The following is a 6,773-nucleotide window of genomic DNA, read 5'->3' on the forward strand; positions in this document are numbered from 1 at the left end:
TATATATAATATTAAAGTTATTTTGATATCTTTCTACAGTAAACTGAAGATTTGTCATGCCTTCATTCCTGCCCAGCATGGCGTTGCTTGAACCGACCTGACTCAAGGGTACTGATGCACCGCTTTCCGACAGATCCACAACGAAGGGGGAAAAAAGGGGGGGGGGGAAATCAGAGGGCGACGAGAAAACTAGTGTATATGATTTGTTTTCTTTGGATTCCTCGCGGTGTCTTTCAGACTATCCAAGTTTTGATTAACATTTATTTATATGTCACCGCCATAACGTACGCAGTGTCGCTTGAGGCATTTGTTTTGGTCGTCCGTCCGTCCTTTCGTCTGTCCTTCATTCCGTAATCAATTTTGTGATCACCGTTTATGAAACTTGACATGTGTGCATGTGTGAGTGGACGAAGTTTTGTCTTTAGCTTATAAACTTTTATGTGAACACGCTCAAAGTGAACCCTGAGGGTCAAATCATGTATATAACGGTTAAATTCTTAAAATATTACCATTTTCCCCATATCTATATGCAATAATTTTTGAAGGTGAGTACATGTATTTCCAGACAAAACTTACTGCGGCGACCGTGATTCTCTTGTGATTTTTTTTTTCCTTTGGGGAGGGGAGGGGGGGGGGGGGGGTCATGGGAGAAGTCGAGGATCAATGTCAGGTAAAATGTTAAAATTTTATATTGTTGAAATATCATTACCCAGTTCCTCCTAACTTGGAGATTACCCAATGCAAAAACTTAAAACCAAACAGGGTATTTGCGTGCCATCATTACTACACAGTTTCGCGTAGGGACAGATTTTGGCCATGATGGTCAAACGTCAAGTGAACATAGTAAAATGACAAGATTTTCCACATATTTTTAAAATAACTACTCAAGGTATTGCCATGAAAATAGATAGGTCAACTTACGAGTAAAAAATGCGCAAATTCCTTAATACTTGCTCTCTTAAATAATTATAAGTCATCCATTCGCACCTAGTTCATTTATGTTATGACAACCATGCTATTTGTTTTTGTCCATTAAATGAAACTGTCGTGTAACATTATCAAGACGTATTCTACACGAGCTAAGAGAACAATGTAATATGGCTGGGATATACCAGTAGCCATCTGGACAATTTTATTTGTTTTTTTTTAACTAATATCATATCTATTAAATGGTCCTGATCGTAGTTTATATTTGATACGGATATCACTGAGGATATCCCTCATTATCATGTTAGCCAGGTATTCGTGCTTTACACCATCGTTCATTTACAGGTCTTTTTAAAAATTATGATTTCTAAACATTTTGAGATCATTTTACATACCTCGATAGTCTCTTGCCGATGACGTTTCATGTTGTACGTTGTAGGCCTACATAGGCGTATTCCTTGAGAATTACATACTAGTATGCCTTCATGTCAGTTTCATGCATAACTAAATGGTACTAAATAGGATGGTAATTGATGGTTATTTACCTGTAAAACAGTAATAACTGTGGAATTTTGTTGATCGCCTGTGCACTGCTAGAATTGTAAATTTATATACATCATTTGTTATAGAATATGCTTGTTCCCTTGACAGCTTGCTAAATACAATATAGCATGCAGTCTAGTTTACGACACGGCATACTGTGAATTCTCCTTTTATTTTTACAGCAAAATTTATCATATTTATATTCAGGAATTATGTCCTGTAGACAGCTTCCCTTTTATTTATATACGTGGGTGCTCGTGTTTACAATGGTCTAATTTAATGTGTAAAAATGATTGATTGTTGGCTTTGTTCAACATGGATGGAATGAAAGAAACAATGTCCCTCCCCCAACCCACACCCCTTTCTCTCTCTCTCTATGAAAAAAAAAAGTCAAGCAACACAGTGCCTTGCGCCTTTGGGACGTCTGCGCGTACAAGTACTACGCTAACCCCCAAGCGCACACGCTAAAACCTCAAGCGCACACGCTAAAACCTTAAGCGCACTGTACGCTGGGTAACGACATGGCGTCCAATTTATGAGTTGGCCAGACTCTCTTAATATACGGCACTGATGTATAATCATACAGCGCGCCATCTACGTTGACTGAATGTGTAACATTACTATCACAAAACAGGTAGTGATCCTCAAGTTTGAAGAATCCCTTTCATATCAGAAGCACTGCTAGTTTAATCAGGGAGGTGAGAGCACCTCCCTGGTTTAATGAAATCTCTGAATTTGTCAGCATTATAGGTCCGGGTTTCGAATCCTTCCAGATGCCTTCATCCTTGGACAAGATGTTGCCCGTAGTAGTTACGTTCAGACTGTGATCACTAACCTCAAGTTTATAGCTGACTTCGAGGATAAGCTCGTACAGTTTTGGCTGGGATGGACTACAAGTGTATTAACTTTTTGTGAGATGATATGAAATATCAACGAGCATACAATTATAAAAGAAATCAAAAGTTATTTCATGCAAACTGGTTTTGAGATGGTCATGTCAAAGGGAGGGTCCCACCTTTTATTAGCACTTTGTTTCCAGTTTGTAACCTTTGTGATTCACTGAAGACTTTTTACCGCATTCCCAAAATATTCTTTATTACACGAAGTTAGGACAATTATAAATGGAAAATCGAAATGCAAATTTCACCCAAGTAAATTGTTTCTGCCTTTAAATCTATAATGAGGATCAATTTCTTTAAAAAAAATGAATCAAAGGTGGAATTTTAACGACAAAAGTCCAAACACTACATCCTTCAGTGTTGCAGCGCCACAATCCTGAAAACTGTCTCCTCAAAACATCCAGGAAGCACTTAATACAAATTGATTAACAAAAAACAACAACTGGTTAACACCTTTTTGTTCCAAAATTAAGACCTCTTTATAGCTGGTTAATGATCCGACAAGTCTAAAGTTAGTGGTTGCTGTGTTGTTTTGTTTCATTTTCCCCCCTCTTCTGTTTTCGTCCGTAGGTGGGCCTATTCTTAATGTCTTGTATTTTGTTGAAATATTAGTGTTGAAGCACTCTATATAGAAAAGGCGCCATATAAACTTAATATTGGTAGTTATTATTAACATACATTAATTAACCCCCTGTGTGCCATATCAAATACCTGTCCATAGGTTTGTGTGTGGAATTTGTGCTCATTTATTGGCACAGAATGGGTTAAAGAACACCAATGAGAGTGTAATATTGAGCACGCATCTCTCAGGCTGCATTCCCATGCACTGGAGATGTCAAGATTGCAGCATAATGTTGATTTCTTTTGTATAGTATTGATGAAATCTGAAGAATCTTTTTGTATAAAATGTCATCAATTAAAACATTTCCCCTAGTTATCATACATTCATGCATAAACATGTTAATCCATAAAAATGTAATATTCATGAAATTTCTGTAATGCCAATAATAAAGTTATTTACCCGATTCCCTCCTCCTCCTCATCATCATCATCTGCTTCTTCTTTTCTGTCTTTCTTGTTTTTCTTTCTTCTTCTTCTTTTTCTTCTTCATCTTCATCTTCTTCGTCATAATCATCATCTCTTATTTCCAACAACAGCTATCGGTCTAATACCCCAGTCACATATACATCCTGGATCACGCCGGACCACCCCGGATCTGATCTGGGGTGATCCGGGGAGAGATCCGTGTTGACGCCTTGGACATCCTTGGACATCCGTGTATGTCCGTGTAAATCCGGGGACATCCGGGAGGCCAACACGGCAACTTTTGGAGGTCAAAAACATCCGGCGTCATCCGGGGATTGCCGTGTTGGCAGAGCAATCCGGGGTGGTCCGTCTGCGCATGGCTGCAGCCGTGTAGCTGCCGTGTTAATCCGTGTGTACAGTCATATCAACGCTCGTCGACACTCCATCGAGGTCGAAACTATCCCGGATCTCCCCGGATCTCCCCGGATCACAGTGTAGATCCTTGTGCATCCGTGTTATGTGACTGGGGCATTAGGCAAGGGAGAGACAAGCTCCCCCATGTGTTGTAATCACTGCACCTTCATGATTGAGTGAAGACAACAATTTTGAAGAAAACATCAGGGAAAGTTGGAGAAAATCGGACAATCTGTTCAAGAGTTATGAATTTTTTAAGTTTCTGCTAAGTCACTGCTGGATGAGAAGACTACTAAAGAATATGATGTCACATGCGTACAACGATATGAGGAAAATAGAAAAGAGAATTTCAAAAAAAAACTTTACTTTTTGAATAAAGTGCACATTGTTATTTTCTTCGACTTGTTACTGACGTATGTTAAGGGTAATATTATTCTCCCAGCCTATAAGAGCCGGAGAAGTCGAGTGTTCTTTTGTTATGGGAGAAAAATGGAAATATGTTGAATTTTCTTTATTCTCCCATTATATCGTTGTACACAAGTGACATCACAAGCTATAGTAGTCTTCTCATCCAGCCGTGACTTAGCAGAAACTACAAAAATTCATAACTTTTGAACAAATTGTTCGATTTTCATACACACTCTCACTGAATTCCACCAAACTTACGGCCCGGTCCCACTGGCCGATGGACACAAAACGTATGCAGAAAGGACACAGCGGACACGCAAAATTTCGGGGGTGGCTCCATCCGCTTTCATCCGCTCCAGAAATTGACAAAATTGGCGAAAATTAGCGAAAACAGAACGGAAAAAGAACGGACGTTGGTAGTATGTAGCGGGGATGTTAAACGGATGTTCATCGGAAGCCTATAGCGGATGAAAGCGGATGGAAGGGGATGACAGCTCCGGAGGGGTTACCGGATATAACTGCGAAACGGACGCATGGCGGAAAGAGCGGATGTAGAGCGGATGCAGAGCGGATGAAGCGGATGCATCACGTACGCCGTTCTAAATAACTATATACGAGATGCCATGATACGCTTACATCCTGGATGTGAGTTGCGAGGATGCCCAGAGGATGCAGAGAGGATACAGCGGACGTTTAAGGGATGATAACGGACATACAACGTTTGTTGCTCGTATGTCGCGGATTTACATCGTACACAGCGGAAAGTTCATCCGTTCTAAAAGTTTTAATGCCCCAGTCACATAGACCTCCCGGATCACCCCGGACCACCCCGGATCTGATCCGGGGAGAGATCCGTGTTGACGCCAGGAGGCCAAAAAGGCAACATCTGCAGGTCAAAAACATCCGGCGTCTTCAGGGGATTGCCGTGTTGGCAGAGCAATCCGGGGTGGTTCGTGTGGCTGTCGTGTAGATGCCGTGTTGATCCGTGTAGCTGCCGTGTAGATGCCGTGTTTGTCCGTGTAGACGCCGCGCTCTTCCGGCCTTAGCTGCCGTGCTGATTAGTTACAGTGTGTACAGTCATACCAATATCCCGGATCTCCCCGGATCTCCCCGGACGTCCCCGGATTTCCCCGGATCACCGTGTATAGATCCTTGAGCATCCGTGTTTATATGTGACTGGGGCATAAGCAGCTTCAAACTTTTTGCGCGGATGAAATCACAGTGGACGGATCCTCGATGGATAGAGCGTATAGAAACACGTATGCGATGAATACACGGCGGATGCGTAGCGTTTTCCAATGGATGGCAAGATTTTTTACGTTTTACATCCTCTTTGATATATGAGTATATGAATATAAGAACGACCCAAGTCCAATTTTTGGCCAAATTCAGTTTGACATGGGAAATTGTAGCTTATGCATGGATCTTGTGTATATAATATAATGATAAATCCTAATTACGCCCGGAAGTGCCTGAAATGAATGAGTTAAATCTTATATTAATGTAAGAATGAAGGACTTGGGTCATACATTTATATAATAGCGCCCTCTCCCATCCTTCTCCCATCTCTATAGCAGAATATCATGTATATGAATCAAAGAACGACCCAAGTCCATATGAATCAAAGAACGACCCAAGTCCACCACACAAAATGGCCTCTCCACAATTAATGTAAATGTTAATTGTCATAATAATATATGTTCTAATTTGTATATACAATGTTGCCTTCCCATCACAGTTAAATAGAATATTATTGGACAAATAAAAAAGATATGAAGTTATTTTTTTTAGTTTACTCGAAATGATCTTCCATGGACTTGGGTCGTTCTTATATTCATATACTCATATATAAGTGAAAGAGTTTGTTCGCAAATACCGATAAGTCCATATTTGCCAAATGGAGATATTTGCGATTAAAGGTCAAGAAAAATAGAGAGAATAATAAGAAAATTTGTGTTTCTTTTGACCATAACTTCAAAAATGTACCTTCATGTTATGTAGTGACCAATATATCATTTAAAAGGTATTATTTTGTACTTTATGACAGAGACCGTACTTCAAAATCTTCAAAAATGGACTTATCGGTTTTTGCGAACAAACTCTTCAAGTGCAGTGGGACAGGGTCTTAATATTGTTGCATGCACTCAACCCACATGCATGTCTGAAGGTACTCTTGTAAATTTGAATTCATGTAACCTCTTTGGTCTTGTTGCGTCTCACACATATTAAGTCTCCTTTAGATCATAGAAGAGGCACTAATGTGAAAATAATAATAGAAACTGTCGTTTTGATAATGATGATGATGATGATGATGATGATGATGATAAAGATTATTATCTTTTTTATCATGAGTATGGTTACCATCATTTCAACGTTGCGAATATCTGAACTATTATTGCAATCATAAAGAGGGTCATGAGTGTGTGTGTGTGTGTGAATTGTCCTGGTGGCACCTCCGAGTTTTAATCAGCTGACAATCAACACAAACAAACAAAAAAGGCCTTCAGCGCAGTTTTCTGGTTCCACTTCCCGGGTTAATCGGCTGACCTAAGCTGA

Source organism: Diadema antillarum, unplaced genomic scaffold (assembly GCF_040938485.1).
Source record: "Diadema antillarum isolate AM-2024a unplaced genomic scaffold, OU_Dant_1.0 scf00000187, whole genome shotgun sequence".
Lineage (NCBI taxonomy): Eukaryota > Metazoa > Echinodermata > Echinoidea > Diadematoida > Diadematidae > Diadema > Diadema antillarum.